Source organism: Aotus nancymaae, unplaced genomic scaffold (assembly GCF_030222135.1).
Source record: "Aotus nancymaae isolate 86718 unplaced genomic scaffold, 86718_ANA_hifiasm-v0.15.2.pri h1tg000012l, whole genome shotgun sequence".
Taxonomy (NCBI): Eukaryota; Metazoa; Chordata; class Mammalia; order Primates; family Aotidae; genus Aotus; species Aotus nancymaae.
In genome coordinates, this window is record NW_026988423.1 from 17,199,542 (window position 1) to 17,216,115 (window position 16,574).

A 16,574-nucleotide genomic window follows, 5' to 3' on the forward strand; every position below is an offset into this window, starting at 1 on the left:
TCCCTCCAGGTGATTCTGCTACACTCTGAAGTTGTGAAACAACTTCAACACCGAAACACTGAAGGTTGAGAACTAGTGATTTGGACTATGTGATTAGTTCGCAACCCTCCATTTAACCTGGGTGCTGCTCCAACTATCTTCCCTGCCTCATTGTTCTGCAGCCTCCAGCTAACTCCACACATTCTTGTGTTCTGTTCTAGCTTGGAGAGTTCCCACCAGGGATCAGAGCCTTGGACACACATTTGCCTGAGAAGAAACATTGGAAAGAAGTAATCTAGGGAATTATGGTTATGAGCAATTCAGGTGCATGGCCATAGGTAGTTAGCCATTAGGTCCCAGCTGCAGAATTGGGGTTCAGAGATAGGACACTAGCTCTGAGAGAATTAGTAAGGGCAAGGGCAGCCCCAGAGACCCTAATCCTAAGCTGATGAGCAAGTCAGGGGCTCCAGCACAGGGTGTGATGAGAGGCAGTCCTTCACAGATTTCTCCCATTTCCGCACATCCTGGATACAAGGCACCAACTTCCTTTTGCTTTGAACTATATTTTCAAGGATGTTTGTATAGTGAACAGCCTGGAAAATAGAGACCGTATTTCTTTCTGGAGGAAACAGCAGTCATGGTTATTGACCCTTAAGAAGAATTAAGTTTCCTAAGTTCAGGGTTTCTATCTTATAATACAACCTACTATGTGTGCAAGTGCCATCTGGTCCTCTTTATGTTGCCTTGTAGATATTGGGCCCTAGAGAATTGGTGCAAAAAATAATGATATACTGGCTACTGCAATTACTGTAAGCAGTAAACTGCCTCTTGTCTCTGACTCAGGAGTCTCATATTGTCTACGAGGAATCATGAAAATATGGCAGGCTAACTTGTTACCTTGCAAATGTTATACAATATCAGGCTCAACTGGACATGATGACTCACGCCTGTAATCCCAGCACTTTGGGAGGCCAAGGTGGGCAGATCACCTGAGGTCGGGAGTTCAAGACCAGCCTGACCAACATGGAGAAACCTCTTCTCTACTAAAAAAAATACAAAATTAGCTGGGCGTGGTGGCACATGCCTGTAATCCCAGCTACTTGAGAGGCTGAGGCAGGAGAATCGCTTGTACCCAGGAGGCGGAGGTTGCGGTGAGCCAAGATTGCACCACTGAACTCTAGCTTTGGCAACAAGAGCACAATTCTGTCTCAAAAAAAAAAATAATCAGGCTCTTCACAGTTCTTAACAGGCACGAGGTAGGCCTGAGCCTCAAGAAAGGAAGGGTTGGACCAGTAGCAAAGATGACTGAGAGACCTAACCTGAGTCAGGGCTAGTGCAAGGGGTGGTGCAGAGCTGATGGCAATGTGTGGGGACACAGGGCTTTACTTTGTGGAAAAGGAGGGAAGAGGAGACCAGGATTCAAGATACCCTTTTAGTCAACAGTACCAATAAAGATAATAGACTTACTTGGCCGTGCCACTCCATTTGTGCTGCTATAATAGAATACCATGGTCTGGGTAATTCATAAAGAATGGAAATTTATTTTCTCTCAGTTCTGGAGGCTGGGAAGTCCAAGATCTTGCAAGGTGCTAGCAGTCTTGATTGTCTGGTGAGGAAGGGCTGTGTCCCCTGGTGGGGAGAAATGCTGTGCCCTAACATAGCATAAGGGCAAGAAGGGACATGCCCCTCTGTCAAGCCCCTTTATAAGGGCATTTAATCTCATTCATGAGGGAGGAGCCTTCATGGCCTAATTGCCTCTTAAAGGCCACACCTCTTTATACTATCACCTTGGCAACACCTGAATATTGAAAAGGACATATTCGAACCTACCTGCACATTTGAATCATCTGAAGAGCTTTAACAACAACAACAACAACAACTGATGCCTGGGTCCCACCTCCACAGATTCTCATTTCACTGGTAGCAAAATAGGGTTGGCTACCAGCTCATCAGGTTGTCCTGAAATTCAGCTAGATATGAGAACCACAGATCTATACCAACTGTCTCTTTTTACCCTTGTAGGAACTGAGACTCAGAGACTTGAAGTGACTTGATGGCAGTTCTGTTTGCTTTGAATTTTACTAGGCTGAATTTCTAGATCCCCAGGCTTTGTGCCTGGCTCAAGCCCTCAGAGCCATGGATGTTGCTTTCTGTGGTTCAGGACCTAGACTTGACTCTGGCCAGAATCTCACCGAAAACTTGACCAGCAGAGGCATTCTCTCTGTAGTGCATCAATACTGCGACCCAGGGGGAAGCCTTCTGCTTCATCTAGTAAAGTAGGAGTCTGGGTTGCTAAGCAACCAGACGTTCTTAGGCAGTTGTGCTGCTCTGTGGTGGTGCTTTGCATCCTAAGGTTTCTGGGGTGGTTTCTGGAGGCCCCCCCCCCAAAAAAAAGAGTTCTAAGGGGCAGGAGATGAGAGCTGAGTGTGTAGGGTGCGAGTTCACCCCCATCTTTGCCTTACCTTCAGGAATGTTACAATGCAGACCAAGATTCTGGTGCCTCACAAGATTTGACACAAGCCAGAGCTTTGCTTTTTTTCTCACCTGTTGGCCAGAAGATTAACTTGGAGCAGGGGAAGATTTGTTTTAGACTGCAGGCCTCTTATAGTTTTTTTAAATTTGGAAATAATTTCAAACTCTCAGAAAAGTTATAAGAATAAGAACAGTATAAAGTATACCCTGATTCCTCTATATTTAACATTTAATCCATTTGCTTTATGATTAATCATCTCTTTATCTCTTTCTCTGTCTCTCTTTGTATGTGTGATACATATATATATATATATATATATATTTTTTTTTTTTTTTCTTTTTTTGAGATGAAGTCTCGCTCTGTTGCCCAGGCTGGAGTATGGTAGCACAATCTCAGTTCACTGCAACCTCCACCTCCAGGGTTCAAATGATTCTTATGTCTCAGCCTCCCCAGTAGCTGGGATTACAGGTGCAAGCCACCAAGCCCGGCTAATTTTTGAGTTTTTTTAGTAGAGACAGGCTTTTGCCATGTTGGCCAGGCTGGTCTTGAACTCCTGACCTCAAGTGATCCACCTGTCTCAGCCTTCCAAAGTGCTCTAATTACAGGCATCAGCCACTGTGTCCGGCCAGCTCAAACTATATGTTCTTTAACCACATGAAAATAAGTTGTACATATCATGGTCCTTTGCCCTGAAATAGTGTATATTTTCCCAAAAGAGGGGGTATTCTTTTGCTTGTTCTCTTACAGAACCACCTGTGTAACCACAGGTTAGTTATCAACTTCAGTAAGCCAGCATCAATGTAATATCTTTATCTAATCCATTTTCTGCATTCCAATTTTGTCAGTTAACCCTGTAATGACCTTTGGAACACTTTTCCCCCACCAATGCAGGATATACACTTGGGCTAATGTATTAAATTTTATTGTCTTGTTTCTTTAGTCTCCTTTAATCTGAAATATTCCCATAGCTTTTCATGTTGGGTTTACCCTTCACTTCGTCATCATGGATTTGGGCTATGCATTCCAGGTCAGAATGCTACCTAAGTGATGCTGTGTCATTCTCAGGGTATTACATCTAGAGTCACACAATGCCAATCTGCTCCTTCTCAATTTTGATCAACTTGTCAAGGTGTTGTTCAACTTCCCCACTACATAGTTACTATTTTATCCTTTGCAACTAATCAGCAATTTAAGACCATACAAGCATCAAAACTGCCCCCTGGACAAGCATCCTATTGATAATTCTTTCCTGAACCAATCTTTACTCTGAAGGTTTCATAATTATTTCCCAACTCCAACATCCTGAGAACTCTTATTAATAAACTACGAAAGAGCCTTCCTGGCAAGAGTCATTTTTGACTTTGGGAGGCAATTTGAGGCTGCCGAAAAAGCATCCATTTCTTTGTCTCCAGGCAGGGGTTGCATGTAGTGTCTGCCCATGATGTTCACTCCCTCCAAGTATGCTGCACTTACCTGATTTGGGTTTTAAATCTCTACTTGGATATATGTTTTAGTCTCTATTCAGAACACAGGGTTCTGAATAGTCAATTCATCTTAGAATCAGTGGCATTAGCAAAGTGTTTCTGAGTTTTGGGATAATGCATTCATTTGTTTATTCATTTAGGTGGTTAAGAAGGATTTGAGAGTCTGTAATTACCGTGCAGGGTACTAGGTGCTGGGCAGAGTGTTGAATAAGACAGGCATGGCACCTATCATCAAGAGGCTTAAATTCTAGTGGGGAAGACAGACATTGTGCAGGTAATTAATAGTACACTAAATTTGTCAACAGGGGCAAGTAGATTGCCTTCTGAGCATGTATTAGCAGAAGCTAACCTAATCTGGGTACAGGGGAAGCCCTTCCTGAGTAAATGAAATGGTGAGTTGTAATGATCTTGGCAGAAGTGGGTGAGGTGGGAGCAGCAAGTGTAAACTCCCAGAAGCAACAGAGTATGGTGTGTGCTCCCATCTAGATGACTGGGTGTTGGGGCAAGGGCAGGGGTGGCTCATGAGAAGACTGAGAAATGGGTCAGATCTGAATTGTGGAAAGCCTTTTGAACCTTGATAGGCATTTTAGTTTTTATTCTAGGAGCCAAGAGAAGCCTCTGAAGGATTGCAAACAGAAGAATGATCCAATTGTATTTGTAAATTAAAAGATCACCCTGGCTGCTTTGTGGGAAATGGATTTGAATGGGTGGGAAAAGAATGAAGCCAGGTAGAAGTTGTGAAATCAGTTCAGAGGCTGAAAGAAGTCCAGGTGGAAGATGATGATGACCCAACTAGGACGGCAGCCAAATGAATGGGGGAAGGTTTTTAATCCCTCTGACTTCCCATCTCTCAACAGGGATCCTGGATGCTGTATGAAGCTTAAATTCTTAAGAACCATAGACACTGTTCAGACACAAGACAGTGCCCCATGAGAGGAACAAAGCTCTCAATCTAGGTGGGAAATACATCGAGTCCTTAAGAAAGAAGCTTACTCATATTTATAAAGAGTAGCCAAGCATGGACCATGGTCTTACTTGTAGTTAATGAATTAGGTTTGCTGGGTAATATCTCACTTGCTCCTTTCTATTTTTACAAAAGCAGATGATTCTGTTACTAAGTATTCCACAGTTTAATTTGATTTGTGTAACCATTTGCACCTCAGAAGTATTATGGACATGGCCAATTTTGGCTCCCAGACAATGCAAAATTATCGTGGAATCTTCTCCCCCAACCTAGCATTCTTTGCTTTGTCTGCAGTTTTTATGGCACATGATACTTTCCCATTATCTTTTATTAGATCCATAATTTTTTTTATTAGCATTGAGTAATAACTGTTTTCAGTGGTCTCACTCTTCCAAGGAGTTCTCGATTAGTAATCCATGATAACAATTGCTAAATTGAAGTTTCTTCTGCCAGCATTTCATCCGCAGTAAATCCAACTATTCTACCTCATCTTGCTTAAAAAGCCATGAAATTCCCAGACATTATTAGAAAAATGACCACAGTCAAAGTGCTTTAAATCGAGATGGAAATTAAGCTCTGCCCTATTTGAATCAAGATGTTTCATAGTTCCGGGCTGGGAGTGAGAACTTTCAACTTAAGTGAAAACTCTCCTTTCTTCTCTGCAGGATTTCTTTTACTAGGGAGATTGTTTGCTCACCTGCAGTTTCAGACTGGGACCGTGTCTGATGGACAAAAAGGGATTGTTTTAATATTAGCAATAGTAGTTGTTATTCTTCTCTCATATTAAAGATGAATGAGCATCAGGTGTGAACTTGCCCAGAACAGAGTAGGATATGGGGCTAGTTGCTCTTGGAGATATGTTGTCCAGTTCAAAAATCTCTTACCTTGTGCTTCCAGTGAAGTTTCTCTTATCTAAATTTAGTGTACCTAATATTTAGTATACCTAGTATCAGTTCAGTTTAATTCAATTCGATAGGTGACTTTTGATATTTCTTACATTGTGGCCAGCCAAGAAACCTATATTCATTAGGATTGGTTAAACTGCAGGTGAAGAAACCCCTAAACTTCTCTCATGTAAAAGAAATACAGAGATTGACAGTCCAGGATTTATTGGACAAGTTACAAAGTGGTCAGGGACCTAGGCTGATATCTTGCTGTTGTGACATCCTCAACATGTAGCTTTCAACTCATGATTCAGGATGGTTGCCTGAGATCTAGCCATCTGTATTCTAACAGAAGAAAGGAAGAAGGGGAAAAGAAGGTCATGTCTCCTTCCTTTAAGGACACTTCCAGGGAGTTGCACGTAACCCTTCCACTTGAATCCATTGACCAGAATTGACTCATATGGGCATACCTATCTGTAAAGGAGGCTAGAAAATAAATATTATTATTTCAAGCACCTTGTGCTAAGCCAGAATATTGGGGATTCTATTACTAAGGCAGAATAGGAAAATGCATATTGGAGGACATCTGATAGGCTCTAACAACAGATATTCAAGTTATCTTCTCTAGATTTTTAAAGAGCTCTCCATTTGTTCTTGAGTATTCAGGAAACCAATTTTAAAACAGATGCTTCCTATCCTTGGAAAAATGAGGTTCAAAATTTAAAATCCAAAGACTAGAAACTGAGCAAAGAAATGCTTCTGGTATATATGTAGCTGATGACTTTGAGAAATACTAGGATACACAGCAGCTTCAAACAATTATCCATCATCCATCTATCCATCCATCAATCCTGTCAACACATTTATTGAGTACCTGCTATATGCCAGACCCTATGCTCATGGCTTAGGAAATGAATATGACGAATAAGTTGTTTCTCACACTCAAAGAACTCATGATTTGATGGAGGAAAATGGTAGGTAAAGTAATAACTTCAGGTGATAAATGCTGTAATAAAGATAATCATTCATTTCTTTGCCCATTCAACAAATACTTTTTGTACACCTACTATATAGGAGGTGCTCTTCTAGACACTGAGGATATAAAAATAGAAAGTCAAGTTCTCTACTAGAAAAATTAAAATGCAGAGCGATAAAAGGGTCTAGTGGAGGCATGGCCAGGACCAATGGGAGCTTATGGAGGGCAAGCTTACATCTGCCTGGATGAGTCAGGAAATGCTTTCTAGAGGAGATAACTGCTGAACTAAAGCATGAAGGAGGAGTAGAACTTGGACAATGCAAACTTGGGCCTTTTCCTTCCGCCCATGAACCATTGATGGAATAACTTGCCTTTCCTTTCCTGCTAATATGTAATTCGGTATGTCGTGGGTGGGTGGTATTTGTTACCAATCTATACTAAAAACTTTGAATAATTCTCTCTGCTACCAACTGGATACACAAAGGTATTTACTTGGTAAGGTTTCTTGTGTGAATGGGTAATAGGAGATGTTTCCAGTTCTCCTTGGTTTTAAGCAGAGTTATGATGACAATATTTCAAATCCATCTTGGGTCTGGAGGGCCTGACAAATGCATTTCCACCATGGCAAGGAACTGGAAATCAGAAATGATTGTGTCTCAAATGAAATGAAGAGTCTGACAAAATACGTTCTATCAATGGAATGAAATTAGTTATCTGTCAAAATGCATTTATCCCCTAAATAACCATCCATATGTTTTATGTTTTGGTATTAAATAGACATTCATCAGTTTATCACAAAAGCACTGTCAGAGACTCAGCATTTTGGAACAGAATTTTAAAGAGCCTTCTAGAGCAATAACCTAGGAAGACTTTTGGAGGGGCTGTTTTTCTTATTTCTCATTTCTTTTCCATTTCTTCTTTTGATTCCTCTGGCTCCCTTCAGAGCCTGTCGTTTAGTACTAAAGAGAAGCGGATGGTCTATTTAAAGTCAATCCAATAATACTATGTGCCAAAGCATTAATTCCTCCCTGCAGTCCGCTCCTTGTAGAGAGTGTTGTTTGCCTCCCCAGCTTTCCCTCTTCAGGTGTGGCCTATGAAGGGGTTTGTGACCACTGGGTGCATGAGGTGTGGGCTTACTTTGGCTGTGTAGCTCCCTTATTGCTGAGAAGTGTGGCCCTGGGTCAGAGAAGAGGGGGAATGGGTAGGGGAGTTTGCTGGGAACTCTCCCTTCCTTGTCTGGGCCGCTGTCCTTTCTAATTTGTCTGGGAAGTGGGTTATAGGCAGCAAAGATATAGTTCCAAGGGGGCAAGCCAGAGGGCTAGTGAGTCTGCAAGCCTCAATGGTGGGCATTTCAGTCTGTTTTTGGGCAGGGAACTGGCTGCTAAAGCAATCACTATCTTGTCAAACATCCTGTCCAATGAAGAAAATTTATATAACTTTGCAGACAGATGCACATTTTGACCAAAGCCTGAAACTATCCATTTAGATAAATCCTAGAATTAATGCTGTGGTTATTAGTGTTAGTATTTGCCAAGGACAGAAATTCATTACAAATAGATGGTTTAGGAGTCAAGCCAACCGAAGCTCCCCTGAAGGAAGGAAGAACAACGTGGAATGTAAATGACGTTTTCACGATGGGCACATTGCACTTCCCGAAGCAGGGAGGAACACCGGCCTCCTCTTTTGGTCCCTTCTCCTTTCAGGAGTTATATTCCTTGAACCTCTGTTACTTGGTGCTCTGGAGTGGTGTTCTCAAACCCCAGTGGAGGCTGGGTGGGAGGACGGAAAGCAGGCCATGAAAGTAGACAGTAGGAAAACCAGGTCTAGACTCTGGGAGCTCAGGTTCTAGATCTACGTTCCTAGCAGAGAAGAATGGAGAAGGATGACCAGAGAGGAAATAGATGAATGGAAGCATAACATTAATTGCTTACTTCAGACTCTCTGGATCCTGGCTTCACACTCTTGATCTCATCTCCACTCTTTGTATTTACCTGTCCCCATCCCAGCACACCTGGTCACATTGGTTGAAGCAAAGATCCCAGCAGGACAGACCTTAGGGCTTCAAACTCCACCAGCTTACTGTGAAAAGTTTATTTCTATTCTAAGGGTCCCAAATGTATAAAATTCCTAATGATGTTGGCCCCATATTATAATTAACCCTTATTCATTATAGTATCATTATTTGTTAGGGATTTGACAATAAGACAATATTTTTTTTTTGAAGAAAAGTAGTTGGCATTTTCATCTTTATAACCCAATCTCATAGCACAGTGCCTGCTCTGATGCTTTGATCTTACTATTTTGACCCCATAGTTGTGGCACTTTGTTAAGTGTCAAACAATACATTTTGACACAACCAATCAAAATGAGAGCTGTTGATACCACTATGTGGTCAGAGGTTTGTTCTTCACATCTTCAGTGACTTGGAGAAGCAATATACATTCTCACCTAAGATGGCTGGTATATTTTTTTTCTGAGTTTCAACCCAAGAGGATGTATCAGGGTTCCCCCCGTCGTGGTCTCTGGACTCCTATTCCTCTTTTCATTGTCCCCACAAAACTCCCAGAGGCATTTCTTAGCCTATAAATCATCCACTCTGGAATTAACAAATATTCCAAGGAAAAGCAGCTCTAAATATGAGGTTTACCTTCAGGGTTTCATCATCCCACAATTCTGGAGCATTAATTTTACTCTATCTTGTTAACTCTCTGATGCCTGCAAGCAATTTCTTTATTGCCTAACTTTTCAGTACCCTGGTTAAGTTCTAATGATCTCATTTCCCATTATCAGAATCAGAAGTCTCCCGTGTCCACAACCGGAATTTAAATGCACATATCCTTCTTTTTCCTTCTGGTTTACCTGATATACCTACAGGTTGCTTTAATAACATAAGTGCACCAGGCCAAAACTTTAAATGGATGACCTTCATTTTCTGGGTCTCACTTCTTCCAGTTTTGTCTCTCAGCTCACTCAGTGTTCATCCTCTAATTCAGATGTCCCCACCTGTACCGCACTCCTACCATCAAGCTGGGATGCTATCTTTCAGTTTCACCCCAGTTCTTTTCTTCTCTCAAGGTAACCAAATTCTCCTTCTCTGTATAGTCTTCCCTGACCACCCTAGCTCAATAGGAACTTTTCTTCTGTTGAGTATCTCCATCACTCTGTGAGTAATACATGTTGAACTATTAACCAGGTAAATGCTAATTCATTATTTAACATTTTTTTATTGCATTTTAGGTTTTGGGGTACATGTGAAAAACATGCAAGGTTGTTGCATAGGTGCTATTTAGCATTTTTAATGTGTAAATTTAACATTTTTAATGTGTAAATTGTAAGTCCTTAAAGGCAGACACCTATTATCTTCTTTATAATCCTCTCAGCTCCTAGCCCTGTAAATAGTGGGTACTTGAAACTTGGAATTGATGGAGCATCGCAGGTTTGTCATAAAAAAATTGTGCTGTGCCCAGGTCTTCATATCACATGGCATCTCATCACACTACATTGTATTGCATTGCATTGCAATATTGAAAAGCTCATTGTATGAGCTTTTCTATAGACAAACTTGTACTCTGAAGCCCCTGCTGAAGACACAGACCCAGTCATGAGCCCCATCCTCCCGTTATAGCTAAATTGACTGAGATGTATCCCTGATCCAGTCATTAATCAGTTCCTTTGTCAAGATTTTAAATAAAGAGATATGGAGCTTGAAATATGGAGCTTGAAGTTAAAATGCTTCCCTAATATTAATAGCATGTCTGGAGAAAATTTACGTAGATTTCATCCAAGAGTTCATGAAGAAGAAACACAAGTTATGGACTAAGCAGCATAACCATCTAACTCTCCTGCCACAGCATCTAGCAGAGAACTTTAAGCAACATGTGCTTAAAAAATGTCCCATAGTGAGGCTTGCAGAGATCTCTGAGAATCTGACTGTTGCTTAATTAACGGACTCTCAAGGGCACTGCTTGGCAGCTGTGGCAGCTGAGAGGCCTGGTCCAGGGCGAAGAAGGTAGCATGGAGCCATCTCACCAGGCCAGAGCCATCCCTATGCTTCCCATTGTTTGGTGGGAGTTCCCAGTATGAAAGGAAGTGTGTACCCCTGCCATTCAGGTGTGTCCAGATATTTCTGAGAACAGGCCTCTGCAAGGCTATTTTCTTGAGTAGCTAAGAAGCTTTAGGAATTCTTGAGTTGTTCAAGGAATAAGGACAGATATAACAAATTTGTCCATCGGTAGACCCTTGGCCATTTGATAGAAGAAAGGGGAGTAAGCTTTTGTGGGCGACAAATAACAGAGGCCCATTCAGGGTGCCCCAGGTGATGGCAATGTATTGCAGAGCACATGGGCAAGTGAGGAAGCCAAGAAAAGGCTGCAGGCAGTTCTCCTGCAGACTGGGAAGCCATGGCCTCTCCGGCCTCCCCATTCCTGTGGCTCTGCCTCTGCTTCCTTTTTAGCAGCTTCTTCATCCTTCCCTGTGCAGGTATTACCTCCAGCCACTCTGCTTTCCTCCCGCTTGTGGCTGCCGTTCGCTCACAACTTTGTACTCCGTGGCTTCTGTGAGATCTCTCTGTCTCTGCCTTCTTTACAGCCTATGTCAGCGAGCTCCTGGGCAGCTTGAATGTCACCCTGTGTGGACCCTTCCCAGGCCATTATCTTCCTGCCAGGTGATGTCATGCCATGAATCAGATGTCTGCTTGAATTTGCAGGTGGGGTTTTGGTACCTGAACCCTATCATTCATACCATCTCACAGCAGGGCTTCTCTGCTGAGGGAATATACCAGAAAGAAAATAGCCCAAGGGTGGAGCGGGGCCTGGGGGGAGCATTGTTTTTATTAAGCATTACTCAACAATGGTTAAAACTGCCCTGGAAGATGTGGCTTAAGCCAGGAGACTTAAGTGAAGCTTCTCTTTTCCCACTGAATCCATTCATCCAGTCCCAGGTGGAGAAGCTGGATTAGATAGAGAAGGTAGAGGAAGGAGGCCAGGCGTGACTCAGGACACCAGCCCTGCCAAACGGGAAAAGTCTAGCATCACATGAGAGTTCAGGCCCACTTATCGAACCAACCAGTTGGAAGGAAGGAGGTAGACTAGAAGAAGACAAATGATCCTGCTCATGAAGGCACAGTTACCCACCCACTGTTAATTGTGCCTGCTTTTCATTGATGTAACAGCCGGGAGCCACATGTGGCTATGAGTACTTGAAAATGTGGGTAGTCCCAATTGAGATGTCCTGTAAATGTATAATGCAAACCCTATGGATCCCACTAGATTTCTGTTGAATGGCATTGTTTAGTCCAAATGTGTTGGCTGTTGGGGAATGGCTAGGAAGGCTGTAGGGTCAGGGCACACATCTAAGGGAAGGAGGTAGAGAAAGCAGGGCTGTAGTGTGGACAGCCAGGTGCTACCATCCCCAGCAATGCAGTTGCTGATTAATCAGCTATAACCAGGTCCATGGGGTCACATGATCCAAAACATGGCCATCTGCATGGAAGGAACTGCTTGTGGTACCTTCTCTTAGATGTCAGTCCTGAGTCAGGCAGACACTCAGGTATCTTAGACTCTTCTCCACTATAATTAAGTAAAAGTTATTTTAGACCATGCCTATGCCTGCCTGGAGCCAGCAGTTCTCCAAGCATCCAGCATCCAGTGAGCTGTGCTGTGCACCGATGGAGGGGACATAGGCAGAGCAATGGTGGCCAGGCTCAGGCTGGGGCTGCTGCTGCTGGCACTGCTCCTACCCATGCAGATTTATTCCAATCAAACTGTTGTTGTAACAGTTTCAAGTAACTCCTCCCAGAGAACTTTGGCTGCCCCAAATCCAGCTAATGCCACCACCAAGGCGGTTGGTGGCGCCCTGCAGTCAACAACCAGTCTCTTCATGGTCTCACTCTTTCTTCTACATCTCTACTGTTAAGAGACTAAGGCCAAGAAACATCTGTACGTCCCCATCTTCTAAACCCAATCAAAATGGCATCTGGAAGTCCAATATGGCAAGGAAAAACAGGTCTTCATTGAATCTACTAATTCCACACCTTTTATTGACACAGAAAATGTTGAGAATCCCAAATTTGATTGGTTTGAAGAACATGAGAGGTTTGACTAGATGATGGATGCCAATATTAAATCTGCTGAAGTTTCATGTGCAAGATGAAGGAGAGGCAATGTCCAAAATAGTTAAGAAGTGATTTCCTTGAATGTGACTTAAGAAATATGGACACTTAATACTACCTTGAAAATAAGAATGGAAATAAAGGATGTGATTGTGAAATGGAAAAAAAAGTTATTTTATTTGTTCATCTATTCAACAGATATTTAGTTAGCTCCTGCTATACGCTAGTACTCTTCTAGGCCCTGGGAGTACAGTCTTGGGGAAAAAAAACTCTAATCTTAGGAAGTTTGATTCTGGTAAGGGAGTAAAGACAATAAACAAATAAGAAACCCAATCTTCCTATATCGTAAGAGGGTAGTGCTATGAAAGCAAACAAAGCAAGGTAAAGTTACAGAGAATGCATGGGGGGCAGTGGCTGCAGTTTTAAAGGATGGTTAGGGAGGACATTTGAGCGGGACTTGAAGAAGGTAAGGGAGTGGACCCTGGAGCAACCTGGGGAAGAGAGAACCCTAGGAGGAGCAATGTGGCCTGTCTGAGGATTTCAGGAGGACAGCATGGTGAGAGAAGACAGGTGCAGAGGATAAGATCAGAGAGCCAGCAGGGGCCGGGCTGTAGCCACTGAGGGCTCTTAGCCATTTCTTCAGACCAATGGGAAGCCACTGCAGGGATCTGAGCAGAGGAGAGAGGTAATCTGTCTTAGGTCTTTAAAAGAGAAGTCTAGTCACTTATGGAGGATAATGTGGGTAAGCAAGTCTAGAAGTAGAGAAAGCAGTTAAAAAGTTATTGCAATAATCCTGGAGAGAGACACTGGGACCTTGGACTAGAATGGTAGCAGTGATGGATACATCTTGGAGGGTGAGATTGTTAAATTAAATTTGGCCTGACACTGTTTTTGCACCTAACCTAACTTAGTATGTAAACAAACTGAAACCTAACTTAGGAGTATCTTTTTTTTTTTTTTTTTGGTAACAAGTACTTAGATCTCAGTCGATCTCAAACAGCCAAGCTTCAGCCAACCACAGGCAAGTTCACTGATCAGACCATGTTCAAATAAGACAAAGGCCTAGCTATGACCAAGTGATTTCTGTACCTGACTTCCCATGTTCTCTCTATAAATACTCACTGCCCACCTTGCAAAGCAGAGCTCTCTGAACCTCTGGGTGCTCCCCAATTCATGAATTGTTCTTTGCCCAAATAAAATGTTAAATATATTTTATCTGAAGTCTTTCTTTTAACAAGCTGAAAGGATGGATTGGATGTCGGGTAGGAGAGAGCACAGGAATCCAGGGCGACTTTGAAGGGCTTGGCCTGAGCAACTCTAAGGATGAAGTTGCCCTCAGTTGAGATAGGAAGACCAGGAGGAACAGGCTTAGGCTATACCAAGATTCAGTTTTGGAACTGTTAAATGTGAGATCTCTAGTAGACAGACCTCCAAGAGGACACGGCAAATAGGCAGTTGGATAGATAAGTCTGGGGTTTGCAGGAGAGGTCTGAGCTTGAGAAATAAATTTCCCAAGGCTTAAGGAACAAATGAAAGTCACAACATAGAGATAACATCTAAATTCATGAGATCACCCAGGGAGTGAATATAGATGAAAAAGGCTGTAGCTGGGGGTCTCCCCTCTGCTTAAGGGTGGGGAAGATGAGGAGGAACAAGCAAAGAATACAAAAAGGGAATGGCTAGGGAGGTGGGAGGGGAACCAGGAGAGACTGGTGCCCTGGGGTGCTGGCATTTGCATCCACACCTGACCCCAAACACCACACTTTTCCCACTCCACTGCCTAGCATCTCTCTTAACACTTACTGCAAAGATGCGCTTTCATGTCTGTCTCCCTCTATTAGACTGCGGGTTCCTTTGTATCCCCAGGTCTAATGCAGATTCTAGCATTTAGTAAACTCAACAAATGTTTAAATTCATAGAAATTTTAAAAAGGAAAAAAATGGCAGTCTGGTATTTTTGTTATTTAGTTTTCATATGCATTGAAAATGAAATTGGTGATGTGTGTGTTTAACTCTAATATTCTCTCGGGAGAAGGGGGTGAAGGAGGTTGAGGCTGGCAACGGGAGATGGCAAAGGGGCACCACCAAATGAAAGGGCCTTGATCTGTGTTCCCTGGGCTCCAACTTTGGCCTTGTGCATTGGCAGAAGGTAGGAAGACTGGGCCATAATTACAAGCTGGCAAACCACATGAAGGGCAAAGTCTCCTCCAGGCAACTGTGGGCATTTCTGTTGTCCCAGATACTTGTGCCCCCATCAGGGGAACTAGCTGCAGTGTCCCCAGCCTCGGAGCTCAGTCCTGAATCTGCACAAAACACAGTGCCCTTGGGAATCATCCTCCACACGGGCATCTCTCTGAAAATCAAACTCCATTTTGTGCTTAGCTAGAGTGGCTGGATAGCTGTTTTATAATTGATCAAACAGGACTCTGCAAACAGCCACCCTGAGATAAAAAAAAATCTTAAAAGGCTCCCTCGGCTAACTCAGGCAGCTATGATTCCAAGTCAGAGAAACAAGCCCTGTGCTTATTTCAGGACCAGAGGCCTGGCTGTGTCAAGACAGAAGCTGAAAGCCTTTGTATCTGACTGTGCTGGACTAGGAACTTCACGTAGCTACACAAGCCCACACCATAATGTGTTGATTACTGTGATCAGAGCAAACCACACAGCTCTTCCCAGACCATGCTTCTTCTAACAGCAGACCCTCCCTGGCTATATCTAAATGAATATGGAACACAGTCATTGGGACAGTTGCAAATACCTAGGTGTTGGGCACCGTGTACCAGCATCCTCACTGAGACAGCTTAGGGGCATTGCTTCCTGCATATATTTCATAGCAGTCATCTCCCAACTTTACAGTATCTGTTCATAGGGAGATCACACATTTCCTGTTAAGATGGCCTCCTTAGAAAAAGAAATTGGACATTGTACTAATCATTTTGTGTATCTTGCACACATAGGGATAATTTAGACCCATATCTATCTGTGTAAGGTATTTAGACCATTAATTATAAGTTAAATGCACATAGAACTTATGCAAGGGCTCAAGCTTTTAAGAAATAAAGGTTGGAATTAGACTTGGAAAAATAGCAAAGATGAGACTCAAACCCACTACTTGATGCTGCTGAGTGGAAAGCACAAGGAGAAAGGGAGAGGCTGGAAACACAGCTGAGTGGATTGTCTAGAAATAACAGTAACTGAAAGAACAATCTCCTCCCTTTTCTACGTCTCTCTCTCTCCAGGCTGGGGGAAAAGAATGGCACCTTGTTTAAGAACTTACTTAATCAAGCCCTTGTAAATGGTGATTTCACAGCATTAGCAGGGTCTTTATGTAGCTAAAGGAACAGCTATTAAGGAGTGGGAGGCTCAGTAATAGGCCCATTTTTAATTCTCAGTGGCCCAAAGGGGTACAATTTGAAAGGAGTTTGGGGACTAAGGAGAGAGGAATTAAACTCATACTGATTTGCACAGTGATGTCGAATATTAACTCCACTGTGGGCTGAGATGGCTTTGCAAATTAAGGGATAGTTAGGTAATATTTCTTTTCCTCCTTATGCTCTAAGAATTAATGTTCATCCTTGGGAGGTTGTGTGTGTGTGTGTGTGTGTGTGTGTGTGTGTGTGTGGTGTAATATCTGTGAGTCTCTTTGTGTCTGATTCAAAAATTGCTTCTAGGCTGTGCACAGTGGCTTATGCCTGCAATCTCAGCA